A 26,446-nucleotide genomic window follows, 5' to 3' on the forward strand; every position below is an offset into this window, starting at 1 on the left:
ATATTTGCAAAATGTGTTAATGTCAATATTAGGTTTTCAAGCATTGGCTGAAATAACAGGTTATCTATTTTATATCATTTTAAAAGAAGATGTAACATTTTTTTTTTTAAAACAACAGGTTACATGTATTCTGTTTTTTTATTTTACAGAAATGCTGTACATGAATTAAGTTAACAGTAACATAACCAACTTATCATCTGCATTGTTTCACCCCATGAATTAAATTCAGAGGGTCCAGCTCTGATAGTGGGGTCTCCTAACCCTCTTCCCCTGGTCAGGGGTCTGCAACCTTTACTCTACAAGGAACCATTTAACCTCATCTCACCTGGATTAAAGTCCTCCTGGAGCCATAAATACCTTCTCTATGAAGACAATACAGTGTATTACATTATATACAGTTATAATTATATAGAATAATGTTTGATTTCATTTGATTTATATTGATCATGTAAATGGAAACTTAAAAACAGTTTGAAATAAAATAAATAACATCAATAAATAAAACAGTATCTTTAATCTTAAAATTCTTACACATCTCAGTTTTTTTTAGTTATTGTATATGAAAGTCTATAAAAAATAACATGAATTTGATAACACATGATCATGTGATCAACACATGCTAATTACTCATTTCTTGCCACACATAAAACATACATATTTAACCTGTACGTTGGTGGTTAAATTAATCTGTTCCCACACAATTAAAATCTCTATTTTCTTCCAGAATAGTGTTTTTGTTGGTTTAGTTTCTTACCAAGGATTTAAAACTTAAGGTTAGTCACAGGTGCAGGAAAGTTGATGGTCTGTAGATGTTGTAGGAGGTGAAGTAGGAATGTGCTGAGTCATTGCACAACGTGATTTATTTTAGGTTAACATATTGTTATATCTTGATTTTATTTGTCATTAATCATTAATAGCTTCTGCAAAAAAAAAAAAAAAAAAAAACTATTTATTTTAATAGTTTTTTTTTTTAAAGCTATAGGGATCCATTGTATAAGAGTCAAAGAGCCACATTAGGCTCCAGAACCACATGTTGCAGACCCCTGCTCTGAGAGAACCACAGCTGAACATCTGGCCTGGTATCATAGTCCATCAGTTCTGGTCCCTCCATGATGATTCTGATAAGGTCCTCCTTTTTGGTGTGAAATTATGTATGTGCTGCGTGTGTACGCTCTCCGCTCAGCGCCCCACATGCGCTCCGTCACTACGCCCGGTGAGCTCAGCGTGCTCTCCCACCCCACCGCCCTCCTCATCGCCCACCCCACGTGCTCTCGTCGTGCCCCCCATGCGTTCTGTTGCTCCGTGTGCCAGATGCCTGTCCCCAGTGTGTGTTTGTCCCAGTGTCCGTGAACGCAGCACGGACCGTGTCTCTCCCCAGTGTGTGTTTGTCCCAGTGTGTGTTTGAAGACATGGTAGTGTGTGTAATGTCCATGTCAGACCCTGATTCACAGGAGGAAGACTCAACAGGATGAGGAAGTTTCCTCCTTTTGGATTTTCACTCACACTCGCACAGATGCGACCACATGAAATTTTTACTCGCACAATTTGGTCGCAGTCTCGAGCACTGTAATGATGGAATGAATGAGTGATAACACACATTTTAAAGAATCTTATTTAGTAAATAAATGAAATAAACTGTATTTAGTTCAGTGGTTCCAACCTTTTTGGACCATGACCCCATTTTGATATTAGTCATTTTTAAGTTAATGTTTAACAGTCAAATTATGACATATTTCCCTTGATTAAATAGAAATTGGTAAAAAAAAAAAAAAAAATCTAAGAAATGTAAAGTATAGATCATGTTAGGACTGATATCTGTCACTTATTGATTCGATATTGTCAGTTTCTTACATATTTAGTATTTTATGTATACGTAGAATTACAAACTCGGGCACAATAATGTTGAAATGACTGGTTTTCCAACATAAAATCTGTGGCCCTCTTGAGATCAAACTGGTCCATATTTGGCCCCTGAACTAAAATGAGTTAGACACCAGTTTACCCCTTAGGATAACCAAGGTTTCACCAAAATGTGCACACACCTCAGACCTTCTGAAAAAATAGATAATTTGGCGTAAGGAAAAAAAAAATGATAAAAAAAATGCGCACATGGCGCGCATTATAGACCCCAAAAATGCGATGGAACCGCAAGACCGGCAGGTTTGCCCGACTCATATGAAATTCGTCACATGTATTCTTGACCATAATATGAACAAAAAATAAAGTTAAACCAAACAGGAAGTCGGCCATCTTAGGTTAGCGGCGTTTCGATATAACTCTCAAATGCAAAGTTCAAACTACTTCATATTTGATACACATGACTGTCCATTCCTAAACAGGACTCAATGTCAAAATTACCCATCATGCCTTGCGTTCCCAGAGGGCTCCGACGCTAACAGCTCTAGGGGGAAGACGATAAGTTCTGTTGACTTCAAAATAATGTTGGATGAATCTTATAAGATGGGAGCAGGTCGCTGATGAAGAAAATGCAGGATGTGATCAGTGGGAGGGGCCTATAACGTCACCGGAAAATACTTCACCATCACATTCTAAATACTGTATCTTAGTTATTATTCAATGGATTCACATCAAATTCACTGAGAGTGATTTTTAACTGATTTTAACTTTCATACTGGGTTTTTTCAACTGGTCCCATTTTGCACGCCATAATAGAAAAACTGCTGTAACTCTCATATACAAAGTACAAACAGTCATATTTGATACACATGGGTTACCGACTCTGGCCACTCCTTCTGACCCTTCGACGCTTGTGGCTTTAATTATAATTGTAATTGAAAATATCAGTTTTAATCGTAATTGAATTGTAATTTCAGATAATTGACTTTTTCATTGTAATTAGCAATTACTAATATTCTATAAAAACTGTCATTTATAATGTAATTTAACTCAAACCTGGTGAACCATGTTACAGTTTTATGTCTCACACACACACATGTATTTAGTAATTATTATAATATGTTTCATATCAAGTTTTCCCACTACCTGTTACTTTTGTTCAGGGTCATTTTAACATTAAAAAATGAAACTGAGAATACTGACACAAAACAACCACACCAATAATATTAATCCCAATATTAAGATTTATGAAGCCTAACAAGGTAAAAAAGATGATAGATAATATTTATTAGTGTATTTTACAGCTGATTTATTATTATTAGAGATGTTAACAGAAAGAGTAACTTTATATATGTTTGATATTACGCTGAACTCTGATCAATACATCAGCTCACTGACTTAATTCATTTTACACTTGGAATAAATGTTCCTCTGATCTTATGCTTGCTTCTAATGCTGCTCTGCTCTCATGTATAAGTGTGTGTGTGTGTGTGTGTGTGTGTGTGTGTGTGTGTGTGTGTGTGTGTGTGTGTGTGTGTGTGTGTGTGTGTGTGTGTGATCACTTCTCATCATAAACCTAACACAGGGATTTTACAGCTTCATGCTGTTTATGATTAACTACCAGATCCGGCTCACCCAACAATTCAGTTTATTAACCATTTACAGTATGAAAAATATTGTCCAATAAAGGGTCACATAAAACCACATAAAATACTTTAGGGTCGATTCTGTACAATACAAAGTCCATACAAAATTAAAGTGCCTTGTTTAGAGTCATCACAGCTTGTGGGAAGAAACTGTTCAAATGGCGAGCAGTACAACATTTGAAAGAGCGATGATTTATAATCATAATGATAGAATGAATAAGTGATAACACACATTTTAAATCATCTCATTTAGTAAATAAATGGAAATAAACAGTAATTAGTTCAGTGGTTTCAACCTTTTTAGATCGTGACCTCATTTTGATATTAATAACAGTCATTTTTAATGTTAAACGGTTGGAAAAACTCAAAATTGTTACATGTTCTTTATGATATCATATTTCCCTTAATTAAATAGAAACTGGTCAAAAAAATCTAGGAAATGTAAAGTGTAGATCCTGTTAGGACTGATATCTGTCACTGATTGATTATACAGTATATTGTTTGTTTCTTACATATTTAGTATTTTATGTTCACGTAGAAGTACAAACTATGACACAATAAGGAATTGAAATAAACATTATTATTTATTAATAAACTTTTTAAAAAATGTGAAAAGGTTGAAAAAATTGAAATAACTTGAAATGGGTGGAAAAAGTTGAAATCGGTTAAAAAGTTGAAATCGGTTAAAAAGTTGAAAAAAGTTGAATTTGGTTGAAAAAGTTGAAATCGTTTGAAAAAGTTGAAAAAAGTTGAAATTGGTTGAAAAAGGAGAAAAAAGTTGAAATTTGTGGAAAATGTTGAACATTTTTTAAATGGGTTGAAAAAGCATTAACAAGCTTGAAAAAGTTGAAAAAAGTTAAATTTGGGTTGAAAAATTGTTTGAAAAAGGTGAAATTGGTTGAAAAAGGAGAAAAAAGTTTTAATTTGTGGAGAATGTTGAAATTTTTATAAATGGGTTGAAAAAAGTTAAAATGGTTTGAAAAAGTTGAAAGTGATTTAAAAAAAGGTGAGAAAAAAATTGAAATGAGTCCAAATCAGTTGAAAAAGTTGAAACATGTTAAAATGGGTTGAAAAAGTTGAAAAAAGTTCAAATGAGTTGAAAAAAAAGTAAAAATGGGTTGAAAGAGTGGAAAAATGTTGAAATTGATTAAAAAGGTGAAAAAAAATGAAACCAGTCCAAATGGGTTTAAAAAGTTGGAAAAAGTTCAAATGGGTTGAAAAAGTTGAAATCAGTTAAAAACAGTTGATAAAACTTGAAATGAGTTGAAAAAGTGTAAAAAGCTGAAATGTGTTGAATGTTTTATCTGAAAGTGAACAAACAGATGAACATGTTAAAAGTTGAAATCAGGTGTAGAATGGATGAACAGCTGAAGTTCACTGTTAAAGGTTTAAAATGCTGAAAATGTAGATGGAAAAAGATACATAGTTTAATAATTTAAAAAGTTGAAACAACGTGGAAGATTTCAGTAGACCTTTGATTAGTAATAAATGATACGATACATGGCTGTCAGCATGAGTCAGCACATAAATGTAATAAATGAAGTTAATGAATCAACATAACACAAGTACAGACATTGTAAAATAACATCACCTGTACTTTTCCATCAATCTATGTACAGACCCTTTCTAAAAAAAATAGAATATCATGGAAAAGTTCTTTAAGTTCCATAATTCCATTCAAAAAGTTAAACTTTTATAGATTATATATTCAGGGCCCACAATTTAAACAATTTCAAGTATTTATTTGTTTATTTTTACATAATTTGGGCTTCTAGCTCATAAAACCCATGAAAACAGGAATTCAAAAAATTAGAATAATGTGAAGAAATCATCATTTACTTTTCAGTTTTTGCAGAAAAAAAGAGGAGAAGAAGGACTAGACCAGGCCAGTGGTCCATGGTCCTCTTTTCTGATGAAAGTAAAGTGTGTCTTTCATTCAGGAATCAAGGTCTAAGTGTTTGGAGGAACAGAACCCAAGCTGCTTGAGATCCACAGTCAGTCATGATTTGGGGTGTAATGTTCTGTTCTGTTCCTCACCAGTCTTCCTCCAAACACTTGGACCTTGATTCCTGAATGAAAGGCACACTTTCATGGGTTTTATGAGCTGGAAGCCCAAATGATGTAAAAATAAACAAATACTTGAAACTGTTTAAATTGTGGGCCCTGAATCTATAATCTATGGAAGTTTACATTTTTGAATGGTAAATGAACATGATTTATATAGAGCTTTATCACCACACTGAAACAGTCTCAAAGCGCTTTACATATCAGCTCATTCACCCAATCACTCTCACATTCACACACCAGTGGGACAGGACTGTCATGCAAGGCACTATTTATGTATTTTATGTATACGTAGAAGTACAAACTATGACACACTAATGTTGAAATGACTGGTTTTTCAGCATAAAATCTGTGGCCCTCTTGAGATCAAACTGGTCCGTATTTGGCCCCTGAACTAAAATGAGTTGGACACCCTGGTCTGGGGCCTCCAAATCACTAGAACAGCCCCTGACTGCAGGAATCACAGCAAAGCAAAGCAGCAGCGTCTCCACCTCTCTAATAACACTAGCGTAGCGTAGCGTAGCTTAGCTTAGCGTAGCTAATGGGAAAGGAACAGGATAAACATACCTGTCAGGTGGTGTCACTGAATGGACAGGTGAGCTCTAACGCAGCAGGTGAAGTGGGGCAACGAGGCAACAAAGGGCAACAGCAGCATTGAGAGCAACTAAGAAAATGCTGTTGGTCTCTGAGTGTGTAAACACAACAGTTCCAAACTACACACCTGCTCCACTAACTAACCACAGACAAGAAGCTGGGACACAAGGAAGTGGGGCGGAGCCAAAGCTGAGAGCAACAGGTCTAAAGTTGATGTTTTATAACACCTGAGTGATACGAGCCAATCAGAGGGAGGAGAGAGAGATCAATAATCCTGTTATTAAACATCACACATTTACACTATTTTACACCATAAAACCTGTGTTTGACCCCAGGGTTCAACATCCACCACTTATTTCATTAGATCCAGAACCTACCTTTATATTTATTTTTAGCATCTCATTTACTTTTAGGTGTTTTTTTTATTTAATAATGAAGTATTATATTTACACATCTGTGTCTTTTATTGAGTTGAAATCACTGTAAATGTCATTGTCTCCCTCTAGTACCCCTGTAGTGGCATGGCGTACCCCCATTTGAGAAACACTGGTGTAGATGACAATCTGTGGCCTAAGCAGCATCAACGTCAGCATTAGTAAATAGTTGGTATTTCCATTCCACTTCTACATCCCACCTGATTCATATTTCCTTCTGTTGCTGTGTTTACGCTGCTCACGTTCTTTTCTCACACTCATTGTACTCACATGATTTATTTGATCTACAAACACTCAGATCAGACTCAACTGTGAAGGTCTATCGTCTGCTTTCTGACAAACTATCTCCACAATAATCACATGTAGTTTGTGATTTTAGGATAAAGGAGAAAAAGCTGCAGTTTTTCACATCTTTTCAATCCTTTGGATCCAAAGCGTTGACATGTTTCACCTTGGAAACTCCAGAGGTCATTGGTCTACTGAACACATGTCTAACCATTGGGACTGTGTGTTCATAAGATAAAGTCAGTGATCTGATCTATTGATCACAGTTCAGCCTAATATCAAACATATAGAACAAATAATGTTATTAGGTACACACACACACAAACCTTTCTGTCCTTCAGAAATAGATGTTTCTTTCATTTGATTTGTTTTATATCATTGTTAAAAATGTGTAAACATGAAAAAAAAAATCTAAATAAAAAAAGTTGAATCTAAATCAAAATGTTCAATCTAAATATTAAACCTAAATCTAAATCTAAATTCGCTAAGAGTAGTGACATGCTGAATGTCAGTGATGAAGACATCAAGGATGCAGAAGACCTTGGAGGGTGGGGTGTGTGGAGTGTGGGCGTTGACCAGCCAACCTTATATGATTTAGCTTTACACTCTGTGACTGATTTAACATTTAGATTGAACATTTAGGGCCTGTACTACAAAGCTAGATAAGTGAAGCCTGGATTTATCTCCATTAGCTGGATTCACCTAACCAAACATTCTCCATCAGACAGAAGCTGGACTATGAATACTATGGACTATGGCACCCGGTCACTCAGCACTGGCGCCCCTCAGGGGTGTGTTCTCTCCCCACTGCTATTCTCCCTCTACACCAATGACTGCACCTCAGGGGACCCCTCTGTGAAACTCCTGAAGTTTGCAGATGACACCACCGTCATCGGTCTCATCAGGGATGGGGACGAGTCTGCCTTCAGACGGGAGGTGGAACAGCTGGCTCTTTGGTGCAGTCAGAACCATCTGGAACTGAACCCGTTCAAGTGGAGATGACAGTGGACTTCAGAAGAAATCCCCCCCCACTCCCCCCCCTTACCATTTTAAATAGGGAATTGGCTACCGTGGACTCCTTCAGGTTCCTGGGATCCACAATCTCACAGGACCTGAAGTGGTCCTCCCACATAGACTCAACCAGGAAAAAGGCACAGCAGAGGATGTACTTCCTGCATCAGCTGAGGAAGTTCAACCTGCCCCAGGAGCTGCTGATCATGTTCTACACCTCCATCATTCAGTCTGTTCTGTGCACCTCCATCACTGTCTGGTTTGGATTTACAACCAAACTAGACAGACACAGACTACAAAGGATAATCAGGACTGCAGAAAAGATCATTGGTGTTGATCTGCCCTTCATCCAAGACTTATACCTGTCCAGGGTCAGGAAACGGGCAGGTAACATCACTGCAGACCCCTCACACCCTGCACACAATCTGTTTAAACTCATCCCCTCCGGCAGACGCTACAGATCACTGTACGCCAAAACAACCCGCCATAAAAACAGTTTCTTCCCCCAGGCTGTCACTCTGATCAACTCTAAACAGTCATAGAGTGTCAGACCTGGTTCTGTGAAATAACCTGGAACCAAACATAACAACCCTGGATCAATCTGACACTGAGAATGTTCATGTACATACCTTTAATTTAAATGTTCTCCTGCACTACTTATCAATGCTCTACTGCACTATTTTCCTTTTATTATTATTATTATTATATTTTATTATTATCTTTCTTTTCTATTATTTTCCTTCTTTTTATCTTATTTCTTTTATTTTTATTTTATTTTTATTTTTTTATTTTTATTTATCTATTATTATTATTATTATTATTATCTTGTTATTTTATCGAGTTTGCACATTATAGTCTAACTACTGTTTATATTTATACTTATGTTTATACTTATTATCATCTTTTCTAGTTGATTGTTTATTATTGAATGTTTTCACTATTGGAGAGAGCATAGTTGACCGAGTCAAATTCCTCGTGTGTACAACATACACTTGGCGAATAAAGATGATTCTGATTCTGATTCGGATTCTGATGAAGCACAATATAAACTCACTAATGTAACCCTGGTGATGTCAGACAGGCTACGTACACGCTCCTGTGACAGGGGTGGAGCTTACAGTGTCAGACCAATTACAAACACATAGACACTGTGTAGAGCAATTTACTTTACAATTGATGAACAATTATTTAAAGATATGAAGAATTAAAATCTATAATTCAGACCAAAAACAACAGTTTTACTGGTGAAGCTGTGGTGTTTATGTGATCCTGACCAGCAGCAGTCCAGACCTCACCCTGCATCCAGGACTTAGCAGGCTGGAGCTGCTGCTCTTCCATCCCACCTCCTCAGGCGTGTTGGCTGTAGGCACCACCAGATCTCCTCTGATATGGGACGTGAGCTCCCAGGATGCACCGCTGTAACAATCGTAGTCTGTGTTAGTGTCTTATGTTGAACTTGTCTCAGCTTGTCTGTTAAGTTTTCATTTCAGACTGTCCTGTTGTTGGTCGTAGGCTGCTTTTAGTTTGTTGGAGACTGTCTGAAACTGTTTTTACAGCCCTGTGGCTCTGTCTAAATGCTGGAGCAGCACAGGTAACCCTTATGTTTGCAGTCCTGGTCCTCGTCTCCCTAGACGGAGACCCCCCTCACACTTCTTCCCCCTACCATGAGCCCACCCTGGCTGCTGCTGATCCAGCACCCCATGCTCTCATTAGCATTAATAAGGTGTTATGAAGGCTGTCATTAAGTGTCGTTCACTAAATTATGACACCTTTGGAGTAGGGCTGCTCAATTATTTGAAATTCGATTACAATTTTGATTATTACAAAAATAACAATCGAAAAAAACAATTGTTAAAAAAAAAAAAACTCTCTCGATGGTCCATCCATTTTCTGACCCACTTTTTTCAGGGTCACGGGGTCAATAATTATAATTGTAATTGATAATTAATTACAGTTATGGTGTAAATATCATATTAATTGTAATTGAAAAATAATATGTTGCTGTTGTAATCATAATTGAATTGGAATTGACTTCAGAAAATTGACTAATTGTAATTCTATAAAAAATGTAAGTTATAATTTAATTAAACACAAAACTGGGGAATAATGTTACAGATCCATGGCTTACACGTACTGTATGTAGTTAATAATTATCCAAATATGTTTAATATTAGGTTTTCCCGCTACCTGTGAGTGAGTCTTCACACCATACAGGTGGTAGTGGTTAGAAGGGTTAGGATATACAGTAATAACATTAAGAGTTTATAGTTAAATTCCAACTCTTGTCCTAAGTTTACATAAGATATTCTAATCAATGAACTAAAATGTAAATGTAATGATGCTAAAACAACACCATACAGACACATACAAAATAACAGGCCTGTAACTTTACCACTTTGTGATTCATTGTAATTGAACTTTACTAATTGAGAATCATAATTGACTTTCAGGGGATACAAAAACAATCATAATTTAATTGTAACCGTAAAAAATGCTGGTCACTGAATCATAATTGAGTTATGATTGAACATGGATAATCTGAAGTGTAAATTGGTCATTTTAAAATGTAATGGCCACAATTATCTGTGACATGTGTAGTTACAGAATGTGTCCACTAGATGTTGCTAGTGAGTCCATATTTAGTGAAGAAAGGATCTTACCAACCTCTCGTGTCCTTTTACTATTTAAAAGGAGTAAAACAACAACTCATAACAGGGTTGAGATCATATTAGCTTTGAATCAGGAATTGATGATAACCTGAGTTTGATAAGAAAACACTTTGAAAGCCTGAGAGCAAATATGATCTTTTTATAAAGTGAGTCTTGATAGAACACATTTTACTGTTGGCCTGACAAACAATAACAGATATTCTTCTTTAGCTCCTCCCTCCGTGTATAGACACAACAATACAAAAATGCACAAATATTGTAAAAGATCTGACAACCTTTTGGTTTTAAAGACGACACTTTGTTGAGTCATGGTAATTAAGGCATAAACAGAGGTGAAAGTAATGGATTACAAGTACTCGCGTTACTGTAAATGAGTTACATTTATGGGTACATTTACTTTTATGAGTATATTTCTAAATCAGTAATTCCTTACATTTCTTCACCAACCGTTACCGAGTAAATTATGATTTTTTTTTGTTTTAAAATGATCAACGTATATAGTGAAACTACAAAAAATGAAATGAACAGGCAACAATTAAATCGACCAACCAGATTAAACGTAATGTATGTCGTCAAAACAGTGTTGAATATTTGTTATTTTCACACTTTTATTACTTATAAATGTAGTTATACATAGAGCCTGAGAATAGTTTTTGCTTTGAATTGAATTCATAGGTGTTATTTTGTTTTAAAAAAGAATTGTACATTGTGACAAAGCTTTTATTTTATATAGACGCCTTTGTTCTAATTGTGCAAGATTTAGTCTCTTCTTTTTTATGTTTATACATGTGATGTTTACTGTATGCAAGTGGAATGAATTGAGCTACTTTTTATTTGTATTTCAGTACTTCATGTATGACTTACTTGAATACAATTTTAATCAAGTAACAGTACTTCTACTTGAATAGCCTATGTAACCCAATTTATGGATGATAAAAGTTATTACAGTGTAATATCAAGTTGGACTAGTTATCAGCAAACCCAGATTGGTTAGGAGCTCTATGGATGAGCAGCAATAATGAGTCAAACAAGGAATAACTGTTGAGTAGCAACTCATGTATTATTACAATGATTCAGATACCAAAACAAAAATAAAAGTGTGCACACTAAACAAACAAAAATAAGAATTGTCCATTGGGCCCTTAAAAAATGAAAATAGGTGCAGCTGTTCTTAAAGTTTCTTTGAAGGGTGATGTGTATATATGTGTGAGTGTGTACGTGTAGGTGTCTTCTCTTCCAGGTTCCTACTCACCATCAGTTTTCAACCAGGATCTCTTCCTGGTCCTTGGACTTTCTCCTCCACTCAAAAAACCTGACCTAAAAATAAGGTCATATCTATTAAAATCAACTCTGATGCATCATTAAAGTGTAAATGTCAAAAATGCATCAGACTCCACACATAAATCTACAATTATATAACATAATAAATCTTCAGGTTTTGTTGTACAACATTCAATTACTCAAATCTAACTGCTTATGTGAACAGCATTCCAGTAATAATTATGCTAAGTAACCATTTACATTCAAAATGTCATAACCATATCAAAATCAGAATAACATATATACATAAAACAGTATAAAAATGTAGTTCAGAGGTATTAAAGTAGTATAATTAATTTCTCCCACACTATAGGCCTACTAGTGTGAGAGGAACCACACCACACTCACCCTTTAACATACTTAAACTCACAGTTGAGCTAAAATAAAGTCATTCAACACTTTGCATTTATAAAATATATTTCACTCTAAAATACTTTTTATAACTTTAACACTTTTTAATATATATATATACATCAGCATACAATAATAAACTCAGTATATACATGTGTAAAACACTGCATCATTATTTATCTCAGTTCATCCTAAAGACTTTTATAGAGCTACTACTTCCTTTTAGCAACAGAACAACAGAAAAATAGCACCAGAGCAGCCACAGAGCCATGTTTCTCACCGTTAATCTGTCTTTATAACACGTTGTCATAACGACTGCTGCAGGGACTGCACGTGGCTTTAGCCTGTGAGATTCAGAGCTAGCATGGCCGTTAATGCTAAGTATCAGCTAGCTCTCTTTAATGCTAAGTATCAACTAGCTCTCTTTAATGCTAAGTATCAGCTAGCTCTCTTTAATGCTAAGTATCAGCTAGCTCTCTTTAATGCTAAGTATCAACTAGCTCTCTTTAATGCTAAGTATCAGCTAGCTCTCTTTAATGCTAAGTATCAGCTAGCTCTCTTTAATGCTAAGTATCAGCTAGCTCTCTTTAATGCTAAGTATCAGCGAGCTCTCTTTAATGCTAAGTATCAGCTAGCTCTCTTTACTGCTAAGTATCAGCTAGCTCTCTTTACTGCTAAGTAGCAGCTAGCTCTCTTTACTGCTAAGTATCAGCAAGCTCTCTTTAATGCTAAGTATCGGCTAGCTCTCTTTAATGCTAAATATCGGCTAGCTCTCTTTAATGCTAAGTATCGGCTAGCTCTCTTTAATGCTAAATATCGGCTAGCTCTCTTTAACGCTAAGTATCAGCTTGCTCTCTTTAACGCTAAGTATCAGCTAGCTCTCTTAAATGCTAAGTATCAGCTTGCTCTCTTTAACGCTAAGTATCAGCTAGCTCTCTTTACTGCTAAGTATCAGCTAGCTCTCTTTAATGCTAAGTATCAGCTAGCTCTCTTTAATGCTAAATATCAGCTAGCTCTCTTTAATGCTAAGTATCAGCTAGCTCTCTTTAACGCTAAGTATCAGCTAGCTCTCTTTAACGCTAAGTATCAGCTAGCTCTCTTTACTGCTAAGTATCAGCTAGCTCTCTTTACTGCTAAGTATCAGCTAGCTCTCTTTAATGCTAAGTATCAGCTAGCTCTCTTTAATGCTAAGTATCAGCTAGCTCTCTTTAATGCTAAGTATCGGCTAGCTCTCTTTAATGCTAAATATCAGCTTGCTCTCTTTAATGCTAAGTATCAGCTTGCTCTCTTTAATGCTAAGTATCAGCTAGCTCTCTTTAATGCTAAGTATCGGATAGCTCTCTTTAATGCTAAATATCAGTTAGCTCTCTTTAATGCTAAATATCAGCTAGCTCTCTTTAATGCTAAATATCAGTTAGCTCTCTTTAATGCTAAGTATCAGCTAGCTCTCTTTAATGCTAAGTATCAGCTAGCTCTCTTTAATGCTAAGTATCAGCTAGCTCTCTTTAATGCTAAGTATCAGCTAGCTCTCTTTAATGCTAAGTATCAGCTAGCTCTCTTTAATGCTAAGTATCAGCTAGCTCTCTTTAATGCTAAGTATCATCTAGCTCTCTTTAATGCTAAGTATCAGCTAGCTCTCTTTAATGCTAAATATCAGCTAGCTCTCTTTAATGCTAAGTATCAGCTAGCTCTCTTTAATGCTAAGTATCAGCTAGCTCTCTTTAATGCTAAACATCAGCTAGCTCTCTTTAATGCTAAGTATCAGCTAGCTCTCTTTAATGCTAAGTATCAACTAGCTCTCTTTAATGCTAAGTATCAGCTAGCTCTCTTTAATGCTAAGTATCATCTAGCTCTCTTTAATGCTAAGTATCAGCTAGCTCTCTTTAATGCTAAATATCAGCTAGCTCTCTTTAATGCTAAGTATCAGCTAGCTCTCTTTAATGCTAAGTATCAGCTAGCTCTCTTTAATGCTAAACATCAGCTAGCTCTCTTTAATGCTAAACATCATCTAGCTCTCTTTAATGCTAAGCATCAGCTAGCTCTCTTTAATGCTAAGTATCGGATAGCTCTCTTTAATGCTAAATATCAGCTAGCTCTCTTTAATGCTAAGTATCAGCTAGCTCTCTTTAATGCTAAACATCAGCTAGCTCTCTTTAATGCTAAACATCATCTAGCTCTCTTTAATGCTAAGTATCGGCTAGCTCTCTTTAATGCTAAATATCAGCTTGCTCTCTTTAATGCTAAGTATCAGCTAGCTCTCTTTAATGCTAAGTATCAGCTAGCTCTCTTTAATGCTAAGTATCAGCTAGCTCTCTTTAATGCTAAGTATCGGCTAGCTCTCTTTAATGCTAAATATCAGCTTGCTCTCTTTAATGCTAAGTATCAGCTTGCTCTCTTTAATGCTAAGTATCAGCTAGCTCTCTTTAATGCTAAGTATCGGATAGCTCTCTTTAATGCTAAATATCAGTTAGCTCTCTTTAATGCTAAATATCAGCTAGCTCTCTTTAATGCTAAATATCAGTTAGCTCTCTTTAATGCTAAGTATCAGCTAGCTCTCTTTAATGCTAAGTATCAGCTAGCTCTCTTTAATGCTAAACATCAGCTAGCTCTCTTTAATGCTAAACATCATCTAGCTCTCTTTAATGCTAAGTATCAGCTAGCTCTCTTTAATGCTAAGTATCGGATAGCTCTCTTTAATGCTAAATATCAGCTAGCTCTCTTTAATGCTAAGTATCAGCTAGCTCTCTTTAATGCTAAACATCAGCTAGCTCTCTTTAATGCTAAACATCATCTAGCTCTCTTTAATGCTAAGTATCGGCTAGCTCTCTTTAATGCTAAATATCAGCTTGCTCTCTTTAATGCTAAATATCAGCTTGCTCTCTTTAATGCTAAGTATCAGCTAGCTCTCTTTAATGCTAAGTATCAGCTAGCTCTCTTTAATGCTAAGTATCAGCTAGCTCTCTTTAATGCTAAGTATCATCTAGCTCTCTTTAATGCTAAGTATCAGCTAGCTCTCTTTAATGCTAAACATCAGCTAGCTCTCTTTAATGCTAAGTATCGGATAGCTCTCTTTAATGCTAAGTATCAGCTAGCTCTCTTTAATGCTAAGGATCGGATAGCTCTCTTTAATGCTAAGTATCAGCTAGCTCTCTTTAATGCTAAGGATCGGATAGCTCTCTTTAATGCTAAGTATCAGCTAGCTCTCTTTAATGCTAAATATCAGCTAGCTCTCTTTAATGCTAAGTATCGGCTAGCTCTCTTTAATGCTAAATATCAGCTAGCTCTCTTAACGCTAAGTATCAGCTTGCTCTCTTTAACGCTAAGTATCAGCTAGCTCTCTTTAACGCTAAGTATCAGCTAGCTCTCTTTACTGCTAAGTATCAGCTAGCTCTCTTACTGCTAAGTATCAGCTAGCTCTCTTTAATGCTAAGTATCAGCTAGCTCTCTTTAATTCTAAGTATCAGCTAGCTCTCTTTAATGCTAAGTATCAGCTAGCTCTCTTTAATGCAAAGTATCAGCTAGCTCTCTTTAATGCTAAGTATCGGCTAGCTCTCTTTAATGCTAAATATCAGCTTGCTCTCTTTAATGCTAAGTATCAGCTTGCTCTCTTTAATGCTAAGTATCAGCTAGCTCTCTTTAATGCTAAACATCAGCTAGCTCTCTTTAATGCTAAACATCATCTAGCTCTCTTTAATGCTAAGTATCGGCTAGCTCTCTTTAATGCTAAATATCAGCTTGCTCTCTTTAATGCTAAATATCAGCTTGCTCTCTTTAATGCTAAGTATCAGCTAGCTCTCTTTAATGCTAAGTATCAGCTAGCTCTCTTTAATGCTAAGTATCAGCTAGCTCTCTTTAATGCTAAGTATCGGCTAGCTCTCTTTAATGCTAAATATCAGCTTGCTCTCTTTAATGCTAAGTATCAGCTTGCTCTCTTTAATGCTAAGTATCAGCTAGCTCTCTTTAATGCTAAGTATCGGATAGCTCTCTTTAATGCTAAATATCAGTTAGCTCTCTTTAATGCTAAATATCAGCTAGCTCTCTTTAATACTAAATATCAGTTAGCTATCTTTAATGCTAAGTATCAGCTAGCTCTCTTTAATGCTAAGTATCAGCTAGCTCTCTTTAATGCTAAGTATCAGCTAGCTCTCTTTAATGCTAAGTATCAGCTAGCTCTCTTTAATGCTAAGTATCAACTAGCTCTCTTTAATGCTAAGTATCAGCTAGCTCTCTTTAATGCTAAGTATCATCTAGCTCTCTTTAATGCTAAGTATCAGCTAGCTCTCTTTAATGCTAAATATCAGCTAGCTCTCTTTAATGCTAAGTATCAGCTAGCTCTCTTTAATGCTAAGTATCAGCTAGCTCTCTTTAATGCTAAACATCATCTAGCTCTCTTTAATGCTAAACATCATCTAGCTCTCTTTAATGCTAAGTATCAGCTAGCTCTATTTAATGCTAAACATCATCTAGCTCTCTTTAATGCTAAGTATCAGCTAGCTCTCTTTAATGCTAAGTATCAGCTAGCTCTCTTTAATGCTAAGGATCGGATAGCTCTCTTTAATGCTAAGTATCAGCTAGCTCTCTTTAATGCTAAGGATCGGATAGCTCTCTTTAATGCTAAGTATCAGCTAGCTCTCTTTAATGCTAAATATCAGCTAGCTCTCTTTAATGCTAAGTATCTGCTAGCTCTCTTTAATGCTAAATATCAGCTAGCTCTCTTTAACGCTAAGTATCAGCTTGCTCTCTTTAACGCTAAGTATCAGCTAGCTCTCTTTAACGCTAAGTATCAGCTAGCTCTCTTTACTGCTAAGTATCAGCTAGCTCTCTTACTGCTAAGTATCAGCTAGCTCTCTTTAATGCTAAGTATCAGCTAGCTCTCTTTAATTCTAAGTATCAGCTAGCTCTCGTTAATGCTAAGTATTAGCTAGCTCTCTTTAATGCAAAGTATCAGCTAGCTCTCTTTAATGCTAAGTATCGGCTAGCTCTCTTTAATGCTAAATATCAGCTTGCTCTCTTTAATGCTAAGTATCAGCTAGCTCTCTTTAATGCTAAGTATCGGATAGCTCTCTTTAATGCTAAATATCAGTTAGCTCTCTTAATGCTAAATATCAGCTAGCTCTCTTTAATGCTAAATATCAGTTAGCTCTCTTTAATGCTAAGTATCAGCTAGCTCTCTTTAATGCTAAGTATCAGCTAGCTCTCTTAATGCTAAGTATCAGCTAGCTCTCTTTAATGCTAAGTATCAGCTAGCTCTCTTTAATGCTAAGTATCGGCTAGCTCTCTTAATGCTAAGTATAATCTAGCTCTCTTTAATGCTAAGTATCAGCTAGCTCTCTTTAATGCTAAATATCAGCTAGCTCTCTTTAATGCTAAGTATCAGCTAGCTCTCTTTAATGCTAAGTATCAGCTAGCTCTCTTTAATGCTAAACATCAGCTAGCTCTCTTTAATGCTAAGCATCATCTAGCTCTCTTTAATGCTAAGTATCAGCTAGCTCTATTTAATGCTAAACATCATCTAGCTCTCTTTAATGCTAAGTATCAGCTAGCTCTCTTTAATGCTAAGTATCAGCTAGCTCTCTTTAATGCTAAGTATCAGCTAGCTCTCTTTAATGCTAAGGATCGGATAGCTCTCTTTAATGCTAAGTATCATCTAGCTCTCTTTAATGCTAAGTATCAGCTAGCTCTCTTTAATGCTAAATATCAGCTAGCTCTCTTTAATGCTAAGTATCAGCTAGCTCTCTTTAATGCTAAGTATCAGCTAGCTCTCTTTAATGCTAAACATCAGCTAGCTCTCTTTAATGCTAAACATCATCTAGCTCTCTTTAATGCTAAGTATCAGCTAGCTCTCTTTAATGCTAAACATCATCTAGCTCTCTTTAATGCTAAGTATCAGCTAGCTCTCTTTAATGCTAAGTATCAGCTAGCTCTCTTTAATGCTAAGTATCAGCTAGCTCTCTTTAATGCTAAGGATCGGATAGCTCTCTTTAATGCTAAGTATCAGCTAGCTCTCTTTAATGCTAAGTATCAGCGAGCTCTCTTTAATGCTAAGTATCAGCTAGCTCTCTTTACTGCTAAGTATCAGCTAGCTCTCTTTACTGCTAAGTAGCAGCTAGCTCTCTTTACTGCTAAGTATCAGCGAGCTCTCTTTAATGCTAAGTATCGGCTAGCTCTCTTTAATGCTAAATATCGGCTAGCTCTCTTTAATGCTAAGTATCGGCTAGCTCTCTTTAATGCTAAATATCGGCTAGCTCTCTTTAACGCTAAGTATCAGCTTGCTCTCTTTAACGCTAAGTATCAGCTAGCTCTCTTAAATGCTAAGTATCAGCTTGCTCTCTTTAACGCTAAGTATCAGCTAGCTCTCTTTACTGCTAAGTATCAGCTAGCTCTCTTTAATGCTAAGTATCAGCTAGCTCTCTTTAATGCTAAATATCAGCTAGCTCTCTTTAATGCTAAGTATCAGCTAGCTCTCTTTAACGCTAAGTATCAGCTAGCTCTCTTTAACGCTAAGTATCAGCTAGCTCTCTTTACTGCTAAGTATCAGCTAGCTCTCTTTACTGCTAAGTATCAGCTAGCTCTCTTTAATGCTAAGTATCAGCTAGCTCTCTTTAATGCTAAGTATCAGCTAGCTCTCTTTAATGCTAAGTATCGGCTAGCTCTCTTTAATGCTAAATATCAGCTTGCTCTCTTTAATGCTAAGTATCAGCTTGCTCTCTTTAATGCTAAGTATCAGCTAGCTCTCTTTAATGCTAAGTATCGGATAGCTCTCTTTAATGCTAAATATCAGTTAGCTCTCTTTAATGCTAAATATCAGCTAGCTCTCTTTAATGCTAAATATCAGTTAGCTCTCTTTAATGCTAAGTATCAGCTAGCTCTCTTTAATGCTAAGTATCAGCTAGCTCTCTTTAATGCTAAGTATCAGCTAGCTCTCTTTAATGCTAAGTATCAGCTAGCTCTCTTTAATGCTAAGTATCAGCTAGCTCTCTTTAATGCTAAGTATCAGCTAGCTCTCTTTAATGCTAAGTATCATCTAGCTCTCTTTAATGCTAAGTATCAGCTAGCTCTCTTTAATGCTAAATATCAGCTAGCTCTCTTTAATGCTAAGTATCAGCTAGCTCTCTTTAATGCTAAGTATCAGCTAGCTCTCTTTAATGCTAAGTATCAACTAGCTCTCTTTAATGCTAAGTATCAGCTAGCTCTCTTTAATGCTAAGTATCATCTAGCTCTCTTAATGCTAAGTATCAGCTAGCTCTCTTTAATGCTAAATATCAGCTAGCTCTCTTTAATGCTAAGTATCAGCTAGCTCTCTTTAATGCTAAGTATCAGCTAGCTCTCTTTAATGCTAAACATCAGCTAGCTCTCTTTAATGCTAAACATCATCTAGCTCTCTTTAATGCTAAGTATCAGCTAGCTCTCTTTAATGCTAAGTATCGGATAGCTCTCTTTAATGCTAAATATCAGCTAGCTCTCTTTAATGCTAAGTATCAGCTAGCTCTCTTTAATGCTAAACATCAGCTAGCTCTCTTTAATGCTAAGTATCAGCTAGCTCTCTTTAATGCTAAGTATCGGCTAGCTCTCTTTAATGCTAAATATCAGCTTGCTCTCTTTAATGCTAAGTATCAGCTTGCTCTCTTTAATGCTAAGTATCAGCTAGCTCTCTTTAATGCTAAGTATCGGATAGCTCTCTTTAATGCTAAATATCAGTTAGCTCTCTTAATGCTAAATATCAGCTAGCTCTCTTTAATGCTAAATATCAGCTAGCTCTCTTTAATGCTAAGTATCAGCTAGCTCTCTTTAATGCTAAGTATCAGCTAGCTCTCTTTAATGCTAAGTATCAGCTAGCTCTCTTTAATGCTAAATATCAGCTAGCTCTCTTTAATGCTAAGTATCAGCTAGCTCTCTTTAACGCTAAGTATCAGCTTGCTCTCTTTAACGCTAAGTATCAGCTAGCTCTCTTTACTGCTAAGTATCAGCTAGCTCTCTTTACTGCTAAGTATCAGCTAGCTCTCTTTAATGCTAAGTATCAGCTAGCTCTCTTTAATGCAAAGTATCAGCTAGCTCTCTTTAATGCTAAGTATCGGCTAGCTCTCTTTAATGCTAAATATCAGCTTGCTCTCTTTAATGCTAAGTATCAGCTTGCTCTCTTTAATGCTAAGTATCAGCTAGCTCTCTTTAATGCTAAGTATCGGATAGCTCTCTTTAATGCTAAATATCAGTTAGCTCTCTTTAATGCTAAGTATCAGCTAGCTCTCTTTAATGCTAAATATCAGTTAGCTCTCTTTAATGCTAAGTATCAGCTAGCTCTCTTTAATGCTAAGTATCAGCTAGCTCTCTTTAATGCTAAGTATCAGCTAGCTCTCTTTAATGCTAAGTATCAGCTAGCTCTCTTTAATGCTAAGTATCAGCTAGCTCTCTTTAATGCTAAGTATCAGCTAGCTCTCTTTAATGCTAAGTATCATCTAGCTCTCTTTAATGCTAAGTATCAGCTAGCTCTCTTTAATGCTAAATATCAGCTAGCTCTCTTTAATGCTAAGTATCAGCTAGCTCTCTTTAATGCTAAGTATCAGCTAGCTCTCTTTAATGCTAAGTATCAACTAGCTCTCTTTAATGCTAAGTATCAGCTAGCTCTCTTTAATGCTAAGTATCATCTAGCTCTCTTTAATGCTAAGTATCAGCTAGCTCTCTTTAATGCTAAATATCAGCTAGCTCTCTTTAATGCTAAGTATCAGCTAGCTCTCTTAATGCTAAGTATCAGCTAGCTCTCTTTAATGCTAAACATCAGCTAGCTCTCTTTAATGCTAAACATCATCTATCTCTTTAATGCTAAGTATCAGCTAGCTCTCTTTAATGCTAAGTATCGGATAGCTCTCTTAATGCTAAATATCAGCTAGCTCTCTTTAATGCTAAGTATCAGCTAGCTCTCTTTAATGCTAAACATCAGCTAGCTCTCTTTAATGCTAAGTATCAGCTAGCTCTCTTTAATGCTAAGTATCGGCTAGCTCTCTTAATGCTAAATATCAGCTTGCTCTCTTTAATGCTAAGTATCAGCTTGCTCTCTTTAATGCTAAGTATCAGCTAGCTCTCTTTAATGCTAAGTATCGGATAGCTCTCTTTAATGCTAAATATCAGCTAGCTCTCTTTAATGCTAAATATCAGTTAGCTCTCTTTAATGCTAAGTATCAGCTAGCTCTCTTTAATGCTAAGTATCAGCTAGCTCTCTTTAATGCTAAACATCAGCTAGCTCTCTTTAATGCTAAATATCATCTAGCTCTCTTTAATGCTAAGTATCAGCTAGCTCTCTTTAATGCTAAGTATCGGATAGCTCTCTTTAATGCTAAATATCAGCTAGCTCTCTTTAATGCTAAGTATCAGCTAGCTCTCTTTAATGCTAAACATCAGCTAGCTCTCTTTAATGCTAAACATCATCTAGCTCTCTTTAATGCTAAGTATCGGCTAGCTCTATTTAATGCTAAATATCAGCTTGCTCTCTTTAATGCTAAATATCAGCTTGCTCTCTTTAATGCTAAGTATCAGCTAGCTCTCTTTAATGCTAAGTATCAGCTAGCTCTCTTTAATGCTAAGTATCAGCTAGCTCTCTTTAATGCTAAGTATCATCTAGCTCTCTTTAATGCTAAGTATCAGCTAGCTCTCTTTAATGCTAAACATCAGCTAGCTCTCTTTAATGCTAAGTATCGGATAGCTCTCTTTAATGCTAAGTATCAGCTAGCTCTCTTTAATGCTAAGGATCGGATAGCTCTCTTTAATGCTAAGTATCAGCTAGCTCTCTTTAATGCTAAGGATCGGATAGCTCTCTTTAATGCTAAGTATCAGCTAGCTCTCTTTAATGCTAAATATCAGCTAGCTCTCTTTAATGCTAAGTATCGGCTAGCTCTCTTTAATGCTAATATCAGCTAGCTCTCTTTAACGCTAAGTATCAGCTTGCTCTCTTTAACGCTAAGTATCAGCTAGCTCTCTTTAACGCTAAGTATCAGCTAGCTCTCTTTACTGCTAAGTATCAGCTAGCTCTCTTACTGCTAAGTATCAGCTAGCTCTCTTTAATGCTAAGTATCAGCTAGCTCTCTTTAATTCTAAGTATCAGCTAGCTCTCTTTAATGCTAAGTATCAGCTAGCTCTCTTTAATGCAAGTATCAGCTAGCTCTCTTTATTGCTAAGTATCGGCTAGCTCTCTTTAATGCTAAATATCAGCTTGCTCTCTTTAATGCTAAGTATCAGCTTGCTCTCTTTAATGCTAAGTATCAGCTAGCTCTCTTTAATGCTAAACATCAGCTAGCTCTCTTTAATGCTAAACATCATCTAGCTCTCTTTAATGCTAAGTATCGGCTAGCTCTCTTTAATGCTAAATATCAGCTGCTCTCTTTAATGCTAATATCAGCTTGCCTCTCTTAATGCTAAGTATCAGCTAGCTCTCTTTAATGCTAAGTATCAGCTAGCTCTCTTTAATGCTAAGTATCAGCTAGCTCTCTTTAATGCTAAGTATCGGCTAGCTCTCTTTAATGCTAAATATCAGCTTGCTCTCTTTAATGCTAAGTATCAGCTTGCTCTCTTTAATGCTAAGTATCAGCTAGCTCTCTTTAATGCTAAGTATCGGATAGCTCTCTTTAATGCTAAATATCAGTTAGCTCTCTTTAATGCTAAATATCAGCTAGCTCTCTTTAATACTAAATATCAGTTAGCTATCTTTAATGCTAAGTATCAGCTAGCTCTCTTTAATGCTAAGTATCAGCTAGCTCTCTTTAATGCTAAGTATCAGCTAGCTCTCTTAATGCTAAGTATCAGCTAGCTCTCTTTAATGCTAAGTATCAGCTAGCTCTCTTTAATGCTAAGTATCAGCTAGCTCTCTTTAATGCTAAGTATCATCTAGCTCTCTTTAATGCTAAGTATCAGCTAGCTCTCTTTAATGCTAAATATCAGCTAGCTCTCTTTAATGCTAAGTATCAGCTAGCTCTCTTTAATGCTAAGTATCAGCTAGCTCTCTTTAATGCTAAACATCATCTAGCTCTCTTTAATGCTAAACATCATCTAGCTCTCTTTAATGCTAAGTATCAGCTAGCTCTATTTAATGCTAAACATCATCTAGCTCTCTTTAATGCTAAGTATCAGCTAGCTCTCTTTAATGCTAAGTATCAGCTAGCTCTCTTTAATGCTAAGGATCGGATAGCTCTCTTTAATGCTAAGTATCAGCTAGCTCTCTTTAATGCTAAGGATCGGATAGCTCTCTTTAATGCTAAGTATCAGCTAGCTCTCTTTAATGCTAAATATCAGCTAGCTCTCTTTAATGCTAAGTATCGGCTAGCTCTCTTTAATGCTAAATATCAGCTAGCTCTCTTTAACGCTAAGTATCAGCTTGCTCTCTTTAACGCTAAGTATCAGCTAGCTCTCTTTAACGCTAAGTATCAGCTAGCTCTCTTTACTGCTAAGTATCAGCTAGCTCTCTTACTGCTAAGTATCAGCTAGCTCTCTTTAATGCTAAGTATCAGCTAGCTCTCTTTAATTCTAAGTATCAGCTAGCTCTCGTTAATGCTAAGTATTAGCTAGCTCTCTTTAATGCAAAGTATCAGCTAGCTCTCTTTAATGCTAAGTATCGGCTAGCTCTCTTTAATGCTAAATATCAGCTTGCTCTCTTTAATGCTAAGTATCAGCTAGCTCTCTTTAATGCTAAGTATCGGATAGCTCTCTTTAATGCTAAATATCAGTTAGCTCTCTTTAATGCTAAATATCAGCTAGCTCTCTTTAATGCTAAATATCAGTTAGCTCTCTTTAATGCTAAGTATCAGCTAGCTCTCTTTAATGCTAAGTATCAGCTAGCTCTCTTTAATGCTAAGTATCAGCTAGCTCTCTTTAATGCTAAGTATCAGCTAGCTCTCTTTAATGCTAAGTATCGGCTAGCTCTCTTTAATGCTAAGTATCATCTAGCTCTCTTTAATGCTAAGTATCAGCTAGCTCTCTTTAATGCTAAATATCAGCTAGCTCTCTTTAATGCTAAGTATCAGCTAGCTCTCTTTAATGCTAAGTATCAGCTAGCTCTCTTTAATGCTAAACATCAGCTAGCTCTCTTTAATGCTAAACATCATCTAGCTCTCTTTAATGCTAAGTATCAGCTAGCTCTATTTAATGCTAAACATCATCTAGCTCTCTTTAATGCTAAGTATCAGCTAGCTCTCTTTAATGCTAAGTATCAGCTAGCTCTCTTTAATGCTAAGTATCAGCTAGCTCTCTTTAATGCTAAGGATCGGATAGCTCTCTTTAATGCTAAGTATCAGCTAGCTCTCTTTAATGCTAAGGATCGGATAGCTCTCTTTTATGCTAAGTATCAGCTAGCTCTCTTTAATGCTAAGTATCAGCTAGCTCTCTTTAATGCTAAATATCAGCTAGCTCTCTTTAATGCTAAGTATCGGCTAGCTCTCTTTAATGCTAAATATCAGCTAGCTCTCTTTAACGCTAAGTATCAGCTTGCTCTCTTTAACGCTAAGTATCAGCTAGCTCTCTTTAACGCTAAGTATCAGCCAGCTCTCTTTAATGCTAAGGATCGGATAGCTCTCTTTTATGCTAAGTATCAGCTAGCTCTCTTTAATGCTAAGTATCAGCTAGCTCTCTTTAATGCTAAACATCATCTAGCTCTCTTTAATGCTAAGTATCAGCTAGCTCTCTTTAATGCTAAGTATCGGATAGCTCTCTTTAATGCTAAGTATCGGATAGCTCTCTTTAATGCTAAATATCAGTTAGCTCTCTTTAATGCTCAATATCAGCTAGCTCTCTTTAATGCTAAATATCAGTTAACTCTCTTTAATGCTAAGTATCAGCTAGCTCTCTTTAATGCTAAGTATCAACTAGCTCTCTTTAATGCTAAGTATCAGCTAGCTCTCTTTAATGCTAAGGATCGGATAGCTCTCTTTTATGCTAAGTATCAGCTAGCTCTCTTTAATGCTAAGTATCAGCTAGCTCTCTTTAATGCTAAGTATCAGCTAGCTCTCTTTAATGCTAAGTATCAGCTAGCTCTCTTTAATGCTAAACATCAGCTAGCTCTCTTTAATGCTAAACATCATCTAGCTCTCTTTAATGCTAAGTATCGGCTAGCTCTCTTTAATGCTAAATATCAGTTTGCTCTCTTTAATGCTAAATATCAGCTTGCTCTCTTTAATGCTAAGTATCAGCTAGCTCTCTTTAATGCTAAGTATCAGCTAGCTCTCTTTAATGCTAAGTATCAGCTAGCTCTCTTTAATGCTAAGTATCAGCTAGCTCTCTTTAATGCTAAATATCAGTTAGCTCTCTTTAATGCTAAGTATTAGCTAGCTCTCTTTAATCCTAAGTATCAGCTAGCTCTCTTTAATGCTAAGTATCAGCTAGCTCTCTTTAATGCTAAGTATCAGCTAGCTCTCTTTAATGCTAAGTTTCAGCTAGCTCTCTTTAATGCTAAGTATCAGCTAGCTCTCTTTAATGCTAAGTATGAGCTAGCTCTCTTTAATGCTAAGTATCATCTAGCTCTCTTTAATGCTAAGTATTAGCTAGCTCTCTTTAATGCTAAATATCAGCTAGCTCTCTTTAATGCTAAGTATCAGCTAGCACTCTTTAATGCTAAGTATCAGCTAGCTCTCTTTAATGCTAAACATCAGCTAGCTCTCTTTAATGCTAAATATAATCTAGCTCTCTTTAATGCTAAGTATCAGCTAGCTCTCTTTAATGCTAAGTATCAGCTAGCTCTCTTTAATGCTAAGTATCATCTAGCTCTCTTTAATGCTAAGTATCAGCTAGCTCTCTTTAATGCTAAATATCAGCTAGCTCTCTTTAATGCTAAGTATCAGCTAGCTCTCTTTAATGCTAAGTATCAGCTAGCTCTCTTTAATGCTAAACATCAACTAGCTCTCTTTAATGCTAAACATCATCTAGCTCTCTTTAATGCTAAGTATCAGCTAGCTCTCTTTAATGCTAAACATCATCTAGCTCTCTTTAATGCAAAGTATCAGCTAGCTCTCTTTAATGCTAAGTATCGGATAGCTCTCTTTAATGCTAAGTATCAGCTAGCTCTCTTTAATGCTAAATATCAGCTAGCTCTCTTTAATGCTAAGTATCGGCTAGCTCTCTTTAATGCTAAATATCAGCTTGCTCTCTTTAATGCTAAATATCAGCTTGCTCTCTTTAACGCTAAGTATCAGCTAGCTCTCTTTAACGCTAAGTATCAGCTAGCTCTCTTTAACGCTAAGTA

At 36.0% G+C, this 26,446-nt stretch overlaps 1 protein-coding gene across 1 annotated transcript in view; it reads right to left on the minus strand.

The window, feature by feature from the left end:
- LOC114460887 (NACHT, LRR and PYD domains-containing protein 3-like) overlaps nucleotides 1-6,353 on the minus strand; it is a 43,406-nt gene extending 37,053 nt beyond the window's left edge. Inside the window, exon 1 of the mRNA XM_028442765.1 lies at nucleotides 6,135-6,353. The gene's annotated coding sequence lies outside the window, so the exon portion shown is untranslated. The remainder of the gene's footprint in view (nucleotides 1-6,134) is intronic.
- Nucleotides 6,354-26,446: the final 20,093 nt, after the last annotated feature.

The sequence above is a fragment of the Gouania willdenowi genome, unplaced genomic scaffold (genome assembly GCF_900634775.1).
Source record: "Gouania willdenowi unplaced genomic scaffold, fGouWil2.1 scaffold_83_arrow_ctg1, whole genome shotgun sequence".
Classification (NCBI taxonomy): Eukaryota; Metazoa; Chordata; class Actinopteri; order Blenniiformes; family Gobiesocidae; genus Gouania; species Gouania willdenowi.